The sequence below is a fragment of the Carassius carassius genome, chromosome 1 (assembly GCF_963082965.1).
Source record: "Carassius carassius chromosome 1, fCarCar2.1, whole genome shotgun sequence".
NCBI classification, from domain to species: Eukaryota; Metazoa; Chordata; class Actinopteri; order Cypriniformes; family Cyprinidae; genus Carassius; species Carassius carassius.
The window spans coordinates 4,356,241-4,372,464 of NC_081755.1; the positions used below are offsets into that span (position 1 = coordinate 4,356,241).

General features: G+C 39.5%; 1 long non-coding RNA gene across 1 annotated transcript; it reads right to left on the reverse strand.

Moving 5' to 3' along the window:
* Positions 1 to 14,189: 14,189 nt before the first annotated feature.
* Positions 14,190 to 15,985, reverse strand: LOC132102939 (uncharacterized). The gene is made up of 3 exons (XR_009423314.1): positions 15,606 to 15,985; positions 15,296 to 15,392; positions 14,190 to 14,396 (listed from the first exon to the last, which is right to left on the reverse strand). It is a non-coding gene; the product is annotated as an uncharacterized LOC132102939 (long non-coding RNA).
* Between the last annotated feature and the right edge of the window lie 239 nt (positions 15,986 to 16,224).

A 16,224-nucleotide genomic window follows, 5' to 3' on the forward strand; every position in this document is an offset into this window, starting at 1 on the left:
TCAATTCTAAGAATTGTTTCTGAATGCATTATAAATGTTACAAATGTACTGCTGAAAAACATTACAAAGACCGTGAACTATGTAGTACTGAATAGTGAAGTTAGACCATTAAAAAGTTTTTTCCCACGTCGGCCTTCATTCAACAACTGGTGCCATCGTCGACAGTAAGTGCCCACCATTGAGCTTAAGTTAACTTGTGTGCTTATGTTATAATTACATTAGGAAGACCACAGTAACTCTACTGAATTTTGTAACCCTCTAACATGTTTTTTTGTTGTTGTTCATATGCATCAGCATGTTTAACTCATTAGACAAGTAATTTAAACTATTATCTTTCCACAAAGCAGTCCCTTCCAACCACAAGAGAGACAGAGTGGCCACACAACTGTCTAAAACATAACTAGCCAACAGAAAAAAAATCAGGTATGTTGCCAGGTTAGGTTCTTAGTTTGTGTTTTTGAATGTATGCGATGACAGGTGAAGACAGATTCTAGATATGCACGATATATTTGCACACTCACGGAATCAGAGGTGGGTAGTAACGAGTTACATTTACTTCGTTACATTTACTTGAGTAATTTTTTGGGGTAACGAATACTTTTCGGAGTATATTTAAAGATGGGTACTTTATACTCTTACTTGAGTAAATTTTTGGGGAAAAATCTGTACTTTTACTTCGTTACTGTGTGTTACGCTCCTCTCGTTACTTTATCTTAATGCAATAAATGTTATAATGCTTCAGTTTATTCCAAACGCGCCGTCTACTTTTCTCTGGGCAATGAGCGATGCCCATTCGCGAATGATTCATTCTTTTGAGTCAATTCTGTTCAAAGGCTTGATCAAACCAATTGGCAAACGAGTGAATTGGTTCATGAATCAGTTTGAATGAGTCGTTCAGTTCCCTGCCGCACGCGCTGAGCGTCTGATGTGGTTCACTCGGAGTTGTAACGTTTAAGAACAGAAAGAGCGTTGAAAATGTGGCTGGAACTGCACTGAATTGAAATCTGCAAAGGCTATTATTTGCAAGCGATGGAGATCCTTATTAGATGAACACCGCGTGTGCTGTCTACTGTTTAACAGGTAATAACTTGGGCTACATTCGATTACAGTACACGATACCAATGTGACATTAGTTTGTTGTACGTGTGTGGCTTATAACAGAGGGGAGTCAAGTTGAATGCAGCTTCCAAAAGACAAAAAATAGCCAATTAAGATTTTATTAATTTTAATACAATCACACCTGTGCAAGTACGTTCAGCGAGTCATATTATCAGCTGCTAAATTCATATCTGTGATTGCTTGCTGCCGCTTAGCCAGAGATAAATGCGTTTATACAGCGCTGCGCATTATAACAAATCACACATGATTCTTTTGAGCTTATTAAAGCATTGGCCAATCAGAGGCTTTCAGATGAGTCATCGCTAAAATGCCGGTGCTTCCTTCACTCGCTCACTGACTGAATACCTCTTTCTGGCGAATTCTCTCGCAGGAACAACAAAGTGCAGATGTGTGTACGAAGGTTTGTTAATACTAATACTTCAAAGTATGCTAACATTTTGATTACTGTCATGCATCCTGTATGAAATGTACAGAAATGTTTTTATAAAATCTGTTTTATTTACATAGCACCACTTGTACTACAAATATAAACAGTATACATAAATAACTCTTATTACTATCCTTATTCATATATATATATATATTCTAGGTTCTCAAATTATGATAGCCACAAGGAGTGTTGCTGTGGGCAACACAATATCCAAGGTTCTTACCAAGGCACATGCAGTCTTGTCATCCCAATGAGTTTTCTCAGTGTCATGACGAGGGGCCCGCATTAAAGCATCTATGGTAACTTTGTTTTTTCACCACGAATACCACAAATCCGCTACCTGCTGCAAAACAGGAAGAAATCACCCAAAAACGTACTCAATTCATCTGCAAAGACATGCGCCCGATAAGTATTGTGGATGGCCGTTTTTTTTATAAAAAAGATAAACTACATGAAAATTACTGGCTGAAATAGGTTTTAAATATTTATTTTCGGTTTATTTTTTTTATTTGGTTTATTTATTTATAATTAATAAGATTGTTTATTTACAGGTTAAGAATGTTCTTCAACCTTTCAAGACTGCCACAGAGGCGTTTTCAACAGACAAATACCCGACTGCGTCTGCTGTTCTTCCTTTGCAACACGTTCTCCTAAGGCCGGCGACACACTGGATGCATGGCGCAATCGTCTCAGCTGTGTGGCGTGTCCGTTTTTAATTCGGCTCCCATGTTAACAGGTTGGAGCTTGCAGACTGCCTGCGTGAGATGCACGGAAAACGTGTGCATGCTAGAAATAGAACCGACGCCTAATTCTACTGTCTAAACCATTTGTCAGAGGAACACAGAAAACAAATACGAGAGAAGGTATTATCTGAGTTAAAGACTGGAATGATGGAAGAGTCAAAAAGTGAGAGTGCTGATGTTGTAAAACAAACGGACGCAAGAAAAAAGACTGTGCTGTCTGCCATGGGCAACCTGTTTGACGGCGTATACAGTCTGACACAGAACAATGCAGAAGAAGGCATCATGGCTTTGGAGCATGAGATGGATATGAATGAACGAGAAGCTACCCTACCTGCTGACAAAAACTCTCTTAGTTGGTGGCAAAAATCATGTGGCATATATCTACATATTGCGCAGCTGGCAAAGAAATACTTGACTATACCTGGCACATCGGTCAGAGCTGAGCGCGTGTTTTCATCAGCTGGAAAAATTGTTAACAAAAAGCGTTCAGCACTCGCTGCAGAACAAGTTGACCGTCTAGTGTTTTTGACGAACAATAAATATGTAGGTGTCACGATCATTAGATGGAGTGCCCATGAGCTTCAGTAGAGGGCACTCCACTCAGGACCAGTCCACCCATCAACCACCAGATGTCACTTGGACACTAGCACCTCTCATACTGTTGCACCACACCCGAACTACATTACCCATGAGTCACTGCATCACAATCACCCTGCCACACCTGCACCTCATTCATCAGCCAATTTCCTTGCCACACCTGCAACTCATTTACACACACACATAAAAGCAGCTCACTCACTGCGAAGTCTTGTTTAGCCTGTCTAACATTTCCAAGCGTTTCTCCCTGTGTTTGTCATTCCCGTGTTTGATCTTTGGACTGATTACTCCGACTCTGATTCTCTGCTGCCAGCCCTGATCTCTGCTTGTTTCTGGTTTCGACTCTGGTTATCCCTGACACACCTGACGCCATTCCTGATTTCTGCCTGTTTGACCATTCTTTAATAAAGCGCTGCATTTGGATCCGAACGTCTCTGTCTCATCATTACAGTAGGCTTGATGTGTAGTGAGCAAGCAATTGTTTCTGAATGGCAGCTTTTTATTTTGTGTTCATGTAGCACAAACATTACGCTATCTGTTGAAGCGGGTTTTCTTGGGTTATTGATGCACTTACATAAAAGGCTACAGTTTTATGCACTTTTGTTAGCTAATTTTGCTTTCACATACATTAAGGAAATTATATTTTATTTAAGAACAATTGTTTGAAAAGTTGTGCAACTCAAAAAAAGTTAATGTCATTTAATTTCAATAAAAGATGCGATGGTTTATTTGGTTTATAATACATTATAGCAGATAATACAGTAAGTTTCCTCTAACATTAAGAATTGCCTTTAGAATTCGAATTTAATTCAAATTTTGCTCAAATTCGAATTTAGTTTTTTAGTCATTTTGACAGCCCTAACCTACAGTACCTCCCAAGCATGTCTGAATTGGCTGACACCACCAGTGAAAAGTAAGTTAACTTTGTGTTATAGATCTTTGTTACTTAGACATAATAGAAACAGTCTCTTCCTCAACATGAATTCATATCGCTGATGTGATTGTTGTGGTATTTTACTATGAATGTGAGAAATTAGAAATAATACACTTTGTAACAAGTCTTTTTTTGTGGTTTTCTTTGTCAATAGAGCACCCACCAAGCCACTGCAGAACATGGTGAAATACTTGATATACGAGGACTGCCTGCTTGAACTTTTTAAGGTCTACCCCACATGATAGTCCAGATTTGACAGTAAGTTGTGACGCATACAAACGTGTCATTACTAAAAACTGCTGGACAGCTGTCCAAAATGTATATGAAATGTATTGAAAGTGTATTGAATAATTGTGTACACAAGTACATTACCAAACAAGTACAATATATAGACTTTTTAAATGGACGGTTTAAAGCCTATGTACTCCCCATCTTCATCCAGGTACTCCTGATGAATACGGAGCACAACACAAGAGGGTATGACAACCCTGTGGTGCTTTCCCAAGTATCCCCAGCACCAGGAAACAAAACATATGTAGGCCAGGTAGTGAGCACGACTGTATGAAATAAAATAAAAACATCACAAAAAAAGCCTTAAGGCCCTATCACACCAAGCACGAAAACTATAAAGATAACGATATAGTTATAAAAATCATTCTCAATATTAAAGAATAGCGGAGTCCACACCACAACTATAACGATAAAGGCAAAGAGAAACGATATCGTTGGAATCACTTTCAGAACGATTTTTTTTTCTGATGAATGCTAAAAACATTGCCAACCAATCAGAATCAATCCTGCTGTAATGAGCTCGAGAATTTAAAGCAGCAGACGCGCATTCGCTTAGAATACACAGACAATATCGTTCGCTGGTGTGGATGCTAATATCGTTATCTTTATAGTTATCGTTCTTGGTGTGAACGGGCCTCTTGTCTAATTTATCCTCTAGTTTTTGTTTAGGTCTAACAGAATGGGACCCCAGAAGGTGACAGTTTGATTCATCAACCTGCAGTCTGCATCAAGTCATTCGTGTTTACATTAATAAACATAATTTCATAATTTGATTGCATAAACAGTGTGACTTGGTTCTTGTGTCCAAAACCTTACCATTCTTTTAAAGACTGGCATGCAATTTAATCATGTGATTTCTACAAATTCAAAATCAATACAAATAATTATATTGTTCATCTTACACAGCTCTTTCCTTTATTTGTAGTAGTCCATGGTCTGCTTGGTAGCTGTTTAGGGCATTCTGCAGGGAGTAGGGGTTCAGGCAGACAGGCTCAATTCATGCACCGTGGCTCTTCAGGAAGTTCTCCACATCTATTCTGAACCTGTTGGAGTATGTTATAAAGTGCTTTAGTGCCAGAAATCTAATAATCTACTAGCTGTGTATTCATCGAGCGCAGCGTTTGTTCAGTCAGGCCACGGAGGCAAGCCTGTGAACAGCTGATGCAGTCAGCTGTCAAATTGCTCAAATCACTACCACTGTCCTATTAGACACAGGACATATATATGTGGCACCACTACTCGGTAAGTATGCTCAACGACTTGCAAGGCTCAAACTGCTCGCGAGAGTTATCGCTCACCCAGGAACTATCAGACGGTGAATCTATCTCCATAGGAAGCGTTAAATCAGGTTTTGGCAGGATTCCCACAGAGAATCTCACCAGATTTCAGCCGTGAACTTAAGTGAATTCACTGTGTTGTTTGTCAAGCAACAGACTGAAATGATATGATTGAGCTCTTGATATAGATACTTCACACGCTATTCATCGTCAGAGTGTACTAATAAGACCGACTCACAACTTTACACAAGATCTGCTCCCCGCTGGAAGAAGCTATACATTCAACAAAATCAAAGCATCCACGAACAACTGGCCATTTCACCTTTAATTCATATCTGGACTTCTTCATGAAGCTAAGCAAAGTTATTTCATTTTATTGCCTAGTGCTATTTTGGCGAACATGCTTCCGACATTGCTATTGTACAAGCTAATTGTTCAGTTATGTTGCGAGGCATGGTATCTTATTCCAACACCGGTAACACTACCAGTGAAATATACCCACCAGCCTCGTTATCTGTGGTCAAGGCTGTCGATATGAACGGGCTGCTGCTTCAGGCTCATCTATTGGGGATGCTTTCATCAAACTTATCCGACTACTCCAACATACTGGGTTTAATCAGTGATCTGCTATTGCTAAAACTAGTGTATCGATCAAGTGCTTGATACTAAATGTAAAGATCGTAAATTTTGCTCGTATCAATGCTAAAACATACCAGACAAGGGCTTATGCTGTTGCCTAAATTAGAGTTCTGACTATATGGCGTACTGCTTTACAGGAGCACGCTGATCTTTTAGCTGTTTAAAAGAGTACCCTTTGATACTCCTATTTCCGTAGGCAATCCCGCCCCACTCCACACACTAAGAAGGTCTTTGCTTAAACCTATCAAGATATGGGACTGCTTGCTGGTGAGGTTTATATATTGTGCAGCATCATGTGCTAGTCCTGCCGTTGCATAGGTGGGATTAATGCTTTTGCTGGCTCCACTGCAAGCCTCCGCTATCTGGGCTTCATACTCGTCACATTTGCCGTCGTACAGGGTCATAGTACGGGTGTTCGAATCCTCGAAAATGCTGGAAATTAATGCAGTGTTTTCAAGGTTAATTATAAAAATGCTTGGATTTAAATAAGTGCCTGGAAATGCGAGCATTGAGTTAATATTTGCTTCTTACTCAATGGGTAACCATGGTTCATTTTATAAGCAGGTCCGCTCGCGTCTGCACCCGTGGCTGTAGAGTGCTCTATCAATGCGAACTCTCCGATAAAAGAGAAAGTCTCCTTGGTTTGTTTTCCACGGGAGAGCGTGTGCTTGAGCATATAAGGCATACAAAAAAATCCCTGCTCAGTTAAACTACATTCTAAGACCGCATGCATACAATCTTATGCAGGGTTCCCCAGCATCGAGGTAGGTATTATTGGCATTAAACACGGCGTGGAAAGCTACAGTCGTGTTCAAATCATGGGTCACTGGACTGGAGTCTCTCGAACATCGTCATCACAAACAGCGGAACGACAGAAAGAAGAATTAATTTGTGGCATAGTCTGAGAGATGCAGTGGAATCATCAGTCATCAATCAAGTATATTGTTGCACGTTCTGTAAATTAAATCCCGAATGGATTAACCATCTGTTATAATACTAAAATTACCTATTGAAGGATCTATGAACATGATGTGTCTTTCCCCCACAAACATTAATTGTTATTGTGACAAAATCTAAGGACATCATATATTGTAAGGACATTCATACAAACCGTTGTACCAGTCCAAATGCGCCGCCTGTGGGCAATTTAATCATTTTGTCTAGAACAATGAAATTGCTAATGCGCCTTAAAATCCAAACAATTTACAAGTAAGGGTGTCTGTGGGGTATCTGTGCGTGTGCTTAACTAGGTAAAAGTATGTATGCAAAAAGGTAATTTACCCAGTCGTAAAGTGCTGGAAATTGAATATCTTGGACGTGCTTGGATTTACTTGAAGGCGTAAGAACCCCGGAGTACCATTCTCTGAACAATAGGGGGTGACAAGGACTAACCATCCTCTGACCATCGGGAAACACTAGTGAGAAGTACTGGCTGCATCCGATCTTAGCCAGCTGACTCGCTGAGCATCAGGTATCAGTTCTGTTCGACTCACCAGCACCGCGCAAACCGATTGCAACCTGACTGAATCAGTGCATACCCGGTATAACTGACGCACATGACCGTCACGTGTGGAATCAAAGTACCGCGAGAGTGTTTCTAGAGAGTGTTTCTCAAAAATGGCCAAATACAAAAGAGAAAGCGATAAATGGAAGACATTAATGAGAATTAGAGATGAACATTTTTGGTAGTTGAGAATGCGCCACCCCGCACTGTAGAGAAACCTGCTTTCCAAAAAATGCTTCAGACGTTTGATAAACAGTATAAACTTCCGAGCAAAAAATACTTTTCAAATACTGTCATTCCTCAACTATTCAACAAAACTAAGGGGAAAATAATTGCGAAACTAGACAACCTTGATATATTTTCTGCCTAGACCTAAATGTGGTCCAGCGTTAATATGACTCCGTTTATGAGTCTGACTGTAGCCTACATTTCATCAACAAAAATTGGGAGCTGAAGAGCTGGTGCTTGCAGACTGTGTTCAAACCAGAAATAATACGGCAGATAATTTGGCATTCAAAGAGTAGAGATTAAATGAAAAAAATCTTGCATGCATCATGACTGATAAAAACATCGTGGCTGCTGTTAGGAAATTAGAATGGCCATGGTTGAATTGTTTTGGCTACAATCTTAACCTCGCAGTCACAAACTCAATGCCAGCTGAGAATTAGAGGACATCCAGGGCTATGGGTTGATATTGTTGTCCCCACTTTTTTTAAAGAAGGCCTAATTAAAATAACTTGCGGAAAGGATGTATTATAGGAAAAGGATGATCATCTTCATTCTTCATAATCTAATTCAAACAAGCAACAAACATTGCGTCAACCAGAACATACGCTCTAAAACGATAAAAACAGTTATTAATAAGATCATGAACACAACTGTTTGTGCTTGTATTATATTTTTATGATCGAACCCCCCCCAACCCCCCGGATTCCCATCACTGCAACACCGTAGTTGTAGTTGATTTACCACCGCGGTAGTAAAAAATTGCCACCGTCACAGCCCTAGAAGGAACACACTTTTTTTTTTTTGATGAATTCCTTTCTTATTGTAAAATACTAATTACTCAAAGAGAGTTCTCAATTGTTATTGGTTAAATCCCTTCAGGTACTCACATGTTAGGTATTAATAAAGACCATTCTCCCAATTTAGCGTCTCTTGATGTTACTACTAACTGTATCAGGCAGAAGTGCATGATGATAGACACCTGGCCTAATAGCCTTGTTATGTTTCCAGTTCAAGGAAGATATAGAAATTTTCTTTATGAGAGTCTAGACTATAGGTCCCTCAGGATCCAACTCCATGGTCGTTCTGGCGCAATATGGCTGCCGTCGCATCATCCAGGTGGATGCTGCACACTGGTGGTGGATGAGGAGATACCCCTGACTATGTAAAGCGCTTTGAGTGCCTAGAAAAGTGCTATATAAATGTAATAAATTAATTATTATTATGTTTATGAAGTTTTGAGTCATTTTAGAATAAGAATAAGTTAAATGTATGCCTGCCTTTTATTTGTTTTCTTGATTTCTGTGTCTATTTATTTACTTGTTATAGCAGGGAAGAGCTAGTGTGTAATAGTTTTTTAAAGGGGGATATGTAAATATTTATTTCTGTTTTCAGTTTGATGTAGAATTGTTTTGTCTGTTCTATGAAAAAAATTGTGAAAAGTTAAGAAAACGTCAAAAACAACACATGCCCAGCCCACTTAAAGTCTCAGACTGCTGGCCTGGCGCAGCTGTGACATAATGGTTCTGCAGTTAGACCTGTCTCCTATTTTATTTTATTGGACTGTTCATACAGTATCTGTGACTGGACAAACGACCCAACGGAATGGCCAGAGGTGTCGTTTCACAACATTTTTGTTACCTAATTGAGCAAGACTGCTTATTACAAGCCTATACGAGAATGAGACGGCTTTTGAAAGTTAACATTTCTCAGTTTGTTTTGCTTCTGTAATGTCTGTTTTTGGGTTTTGTTTCACATTCATTGTTTTCATGTCTTTTATTTTGTAGTTTGATTTATGCTGTTTGTGTTATGCTTCCCTTGCCCTCACGTATCTCTGCCTTGTGTATGTGTCATGTTCTGATTGGTTTATTGTCTTGTCATTTATCAGTTCTGTTAACTAATTGGTTGTCTTAGTCATGTGCCTTGTTCCCCATTGGTTTGTTCATGTCATGTGTCCATCTTTGTCTGTTATAAGTAGTCAGGTTTTTGCCCTTGTGCCTGTGTCATGTATTAACGTCTGTAACCTGCTGTTGGTGAGTCAAGTCTGTTCAAGCCAAGCCAAGCCAAGCCAAGCCAAGCCAAGTCTCTGTTTGGGTGTTTGGATTTCACTTCTGTAAATAAACTGCACTTGGGTTCATCTACGCTTGCCTTCAGTGGACTAATTGTTACAGAATACATGACCCTAAAAATGAACCCAGCAGTTGTTTGTCTCCTGCGTCTTTGCCAAGGAAACCAGGCCATTGAGGACATTTTGTTCAGGACTTTTGTGGACTCTGTAACCATGTGGATTTTAATGATGTGGCCCTTAAGGACATATTTCAGCTGGGTCTTAACACATTTGAACACATTTGCTCTCAGCTTCCTGGGGGAAAAGTTCACTGGTCCCTTGCTGAATATATAGACCATGCTCTTTTGCTGGCGGGTTCACCACTTACTGTGGGGGTTGTTGAGGAGGAACATAGCTATCCTACAGTACCTGCCACAACTCAAGTCAGGAGTTGTTCATGTCACACCATCCAAGCCAAGGTCAACTCACATCATGCCTGCCAAGCCAGCACCTGTTCATGTCATGCCTACTATGCCAGAGCCTACTCACATCATGCCAGTCTCTCAAGAGATTCTCCACAACATGGCCGCTATTGAAGAGATCCATCGCAAAATGGCTGCCACTCAAGAGTCTCCTCAGAAAATGGCCGCCCTTCAAGAGTCTCATCACGTCTCAGCTGAACTTCCAAAGTCTCGTCACCTCGCAGCTGAACTTCCAGAGTCTCATCTCGGCATGGCCACCACTCCAGAGTCTCTTCACGACATGGCCGCCACTCCAGAGTCTCGTCACAACATGGCTGCCACTCCAGAGGCTCGTCACGACATGGCCGTCACTCCAGAGTCTCTTCACGACATGGCCACCACTCCAGAGTCTCGTCACGGCATGGCTTCGATTTCTGAGTCTAAGTACATCATGACTGCCATGCCAGAGTCCCCTGCCGAGATGGCCACCACACCAGAGTCCCCGGCCAAGCCTGAGTCTCGCCATGTCATGGCTGTCACAGAGACCATTCCATTCCATTGACCTCAGTACTTCCGGTAATGGCAGTCACCATTTTGAGCATGTGGGCTTCACACTGTGCTCCAAAGACCTCTCCTTTCCACAAGTCTGCTCCTGAGGCTTCTCCTGGCCGTGAATCTACTCCAGTGCCTCCAGAGGTGGCAGCTTCTGCTGCAGAACCTCCCGAGGTGGTGGCAGCCACCTTTGAACTCTCTGCTTGTCCTGTCACGGCCAAGGAGGCCGTCCACGAACTCTCTGCCTGTCCTGTCACAGCCACGGAGGCCACTCAAGAATTCACTGTCTGTCCTGTCATGACCAAGTGGTCTGTCCATGGTTCTGCTCCACCATGGCTTCCTGCTCTGCGGGCACCTCCTGGCCACCCCGCTAGGCCCGCACTGCCATGGCTCCCCGCTAGTATGAGGTTCCATTTGTGCCAAAATTATGTTGACATGCTGTCTGTCTATGATATGTGTCGTCTCATCTGTCCTTGTCGTTTGATTGTGTCGTCTTGCGTGTCAATGCTGCATGTGTCATGACTATGTGTTTTTTCATTCTGTCGTTACTATGCGTCATTTCCCTCTGTCGTTACTATGTGTCGACATGGATGACGACACATACTACGGTGTACATTTTTAGGACATCCTCAGACCTCAGTTATTAAATGTAAAGGCGCCATGCCTCAGACTAAAAAGATTCATTCATCAGACAAAACGGCATCATGCCTCGAACTGAAAAGCTTCAGGTCTCAGGAAAAACGACGTCAGGTGTCAGGTCTCATACAATTAGGCATCAGACGAAACGGACTCAGGTGGAGTATCGCGTGTGATGTCACAGGCACGCCGTTTCAGAGGAAGTGGTATATAATGGTCGATTGATGGTAAAAAGGAGGTAAGCAGTGTATGATATATTATATAATAACCATGGTTTTACTATATATATTCTCCTGTGACGAACACCAGCTTATATAGCCAGAACGCAATACTCCACCTGAGTCCGTTTCGTCTGATGCCTAATTGTATGAGACCTGACCCACCCAGCAAAAACTCGTTGAAAAGACGTCATTGGCAGACGTCTAAACAACGTTAAAATTTTGTTGTAAAGTGAAAGGTGAAAAGACGTCTGTATAAAGACGTCCAAATTATGTCTAAATATGGTTGTAAAGTTAAAGTTGAAAAGACGTCTTTTCAGGCCTAACTACAACCGTGAATTATTTTTCATATTCCTAATTAGTGAAAATAAGACAATTCACAAGAGTATATTGACACATTTATTGACACATTACATCTTTCATGTAAAAAAAAAAAACACTTTCTTCATCACATCTTAAGCATCCTTTGATTAAACCGACTGTAAAAACAGTAATATTGTGAAATATAACTACAGAAATAATTGTAAACGGAATTTTTAACACAATTACTCCAGTCTTCAGTGTTACATTATCTTCAGAAATCATACTGATTTGCTGCTCAAGAAACATTTCTGATTATTATCAATGTTTAAAACTATTATGTGGAAACCATTACATTTATCAGTATTTTTTTAATAGACCTTGCAAAAGAGCAGTATTTATTTAATTTTTTTATCAATTTAAAAGTCTTTACTATAACTTATCAAATGAATCCATCTTTCTGTATAAATATAATTTTTCAAGACAATAAATCTTTAAAAAATTTAAAATGGAAACAATGACCAATTATAACCACATTAGAACAACCAAACATTTTAATTCCGTCATTAATTACTTACCCTCATGTTGCCCCAAACCCATAACACCCTTTTGTGCAGAACACAAATTAAGATTTTTTTTTTAACAGATGCCTTGTGTACGCAAAAAACAACAACAACAGCAAAGAAAATGTATTCAGAAATTATGAATCCCCAATGGATTTTCACAAAAGCACCATGCTCTTGTGAATGCGTTATTAAATACATTTTTTTTTAATTATTGGATTTCATTAAAAAGCTCTGCATTTATGTTTCAGAGAGAAACAAAAGTCTGGTTTGTAGTGATGCACCGGAATGAAAATTCTTGGCCGAAACCGAAAACCGAAAAAGAGAAAACCAAGGCCGAAAACCGAAACCGAAACACCGAAAGAAATTATGCCAATTATTAGTACCATTGCATTTATTGCTATGACCGTGTACTAACTTTACTAAAATTAAGAGATTGCAATTGCATAAATTAATATGAAAGTTTCAAAGATAATTACAATTAAATAAATTATTTAAAAAAAAAACATAAAAATACATAATTACAATTATGCAAATATTTATTAAGCACATTGCAACAATGCACAGTATTAAAATAAAATTCAAACTAAAAATTTATCCCACTCATGTGTATATTAAATAATAATGTACAGGCCTACTGACCTGCAGAAAGGTTTTAAAATTAACTGTTCTCTCATAAAAACAAAGTGCATTTAGGTGAAGTGCATTTGAAAATTTTCTCTGTAGGACTAGAAAGTGCATTACTTCTCCAGTATAGGCAAGAGGGTTATCACTTCTGGGGATGGGGACTTCAGACAGATAACCATCTAGCTGTTGAGCAGTTGAGCTTGTCATCTGCCTGACATTTGAGAAATATTTGAGAGAGTGTATTTAAATAGGGCCAGGGCATAAATAAACATTATCATCAAATTAAAGCAGAAATCTAGCAGAAAATCTAGCAGACAAATGGCTACAATCTGATATTATGTGTGTGTGTGTGTATATATATATATATATATATATATATATAATGTCACATATATAGTAGCCTAAAAACAAAACAGCCAATGTATTATTATTATTTGAGGCACTTTCTTGCAGAATTCCACTGAACACATCAGACAACGAGGTTGCATGCCCCTCATCTGGTGCAGACACGAGTCTTTTTTTCTGCGCTCTGATCTCAGTCTCCTGCACTTGGCGCTTCTCCGTCTCCACACGGGTTCTCCGCATCCAGCGCGGCCTGGATCATTTCTCGTGCGCGCTGCCTTATTTCTGCATCCAAGTAATGGGCTTTATAACGCGGATCAAGCACATTCGCGATGAAGTGCAGAGGATCCGAAAAGATCTCAGTGAGACGTGTGCTAACAGACTCTACTTTTTCTTTGTTTTCACTTCGTGGTCTGTCTCAATCTCTTTGTTAGGAGTTTCTTTAGTCCTGCTAATAAAGGAATAAGAAGAGAGAGAATGTTCTCACTGGTGTGAAGTGAATGTCGCGGGGAGCTCGTGGTCTGCGCTATGCAGGTGCACGTGCAGGTCGCGGTTTCTGTTTGCGTCATCACAACATTTCGGCCGTGTTGTTTCGGTGATAGAAGTCTATCGGCCGAAAACCGAAAATGCCATTTTTGGCCGAAAATTTTCGGTAGCCGAATATTCGGTTCATCCCTACTGGTTTGGAAAAACATAAAGATGAGTGAGGAAAATCTTTCGTTTATCTAACAAATTAGGTAAATGGGTTCCCACAGAGGCACCAGTAGATTTCTGCCTGATCTCTGTTCTTCTGCTTCTTCTGATCCTTCCTCCATCCCAATTCTGGATTAATGAGCCACGGTAGATGTTTCCACTTTGAATGCTTTAGCCTTGCTGTTTTTTCTCCAGCATCTGTGAAGTGAAGTGAGAAAGCAAGTGAGAAAGAAAACAGTAACTAAAATGTAAATTAATAATACAAAAACAATGGTTGTCCAAAATGTACAAATTAAAGTGTACTCATTCTTCATGAGGGATTATTAACTAATCAGTATGTCAGGGGTTGTCAACTCTGGCCCTTAAGGTGAGATTTAGGACTCTGCAGAGCAAAAGTGGGCGTTTATGACTTTGTGGGTGTTTTAAAACTGCTGGGTGTTTCTAAATCATGCAATCAAAATGATCTCCCTTACCTAACCCCACCCCTTAACCTACCATCAACAACACTACTGACATTAATGCACAACAGTAAAACTGACACATTTTTTAATGCTATTTACAGCACATTATGATAAATACTTTGTTACATGTGTGCAAGATTTAATTCATAGATAAATTGGAAATGTTTACTAGATTAGACATTACCTGTCTAGTGATAGGTTTATGCTGAAATAAATTATTGGTTCGTGTTTTAAAATCTATTACGTGTAATCTTATAGCGAATTATCTCTTTAAGTTGTGAGCTTCAAAACTTCCTATAAGGGAACATACTGAGCATTGATGCTTCCTAGTTTTCACAGCTTTTGTAGGGAGCAAACATTTCAGTGCACTGTAAGAAGAAAATTGTGATTGAGGCAGCCCTTCACCACTGACTACTGAGCAACGGACCTGAGTGATACACACCAGTTTACGTCCACACCTGATCACACTCACCTGTTTGTGACTTATAGTCAGTAAAACTGAAGAACTTGATTGTGTTCATGTGCACTGCACTAGGTTGGTGCAAAACACTGCATGTAAGTGGACCTTGAGAGTCAATGTTGAGATCTCCTGCAATATGTCCTGAACATGCACTATAAAGAGGCTGGATGACTTACAACACTGGTGTCCAGTCCTGGGCTGGAGGACCAACGTTCTGCGGAGTTTCTGGTGATCCTTGATCAGCTGCTCAGGTCTGCTTAATTGGGGTTGGAGCTAAACTCTGAAAAAAGAGAAGACAACCAATATTATAATGTTAAAAAGTTAAACAACGTTAAAAAATTTGATCCATAAATATGCACAACATCTGAAAATGCACAAAGATGAGAAGAAAGAGCTTTCAACAAACTGAAAAATAAGAAGCAATATTAAGTCACACATGCATTTTCTTTTATTCTTATTATTCCTCTTGCAATAAGTTACAATTACCTTGTGGTTTATCAATGATTTTCAGTCTGAAATAGAAAAGATCTATCAATGATGAACTATTATTTACCCCGTTTGTATCTGCGAGGTGTTCATTACACATTTTACCTGTGTGTTAAGATCAGTAATTATGACTGTCGAATGTCTGACTTGACTCAATGCATTCTGCCCCCAAATATATGATTAGACTATCAGTCGAATATTAGCAAGATTCGAAAATTCTGATTTGACTATGAAAAACCTTAGTCGAGGACACCCCTAGTAATTTCAAATATTACTATTTTACTGTATTTTAATCAAATAAATGCAGCAGTAGTGAGCATAAAATATTTCTTTTAAATACATGATCAATCTGACCCTTAAACGTTTGAATGGTAGTGTATGTTTGAGGTATTACTTACTAGTCATATGTTTCATAATGTCTAAAAATGTTCTTTAGCTGGATACACGCTCCAGATCTAAAGCACAGCCATCAGCATGGAATAATCCAGAACATAAACAATCTGTCATTCTGTCAATCTGTCAAAGCCAACAATATTTATTATACAATGCCGGGTTTATTATAAACTATAGCAGAGGTGAAAAGCAGAAAAGAAAAATAATTTACAGATTATACAAAAAA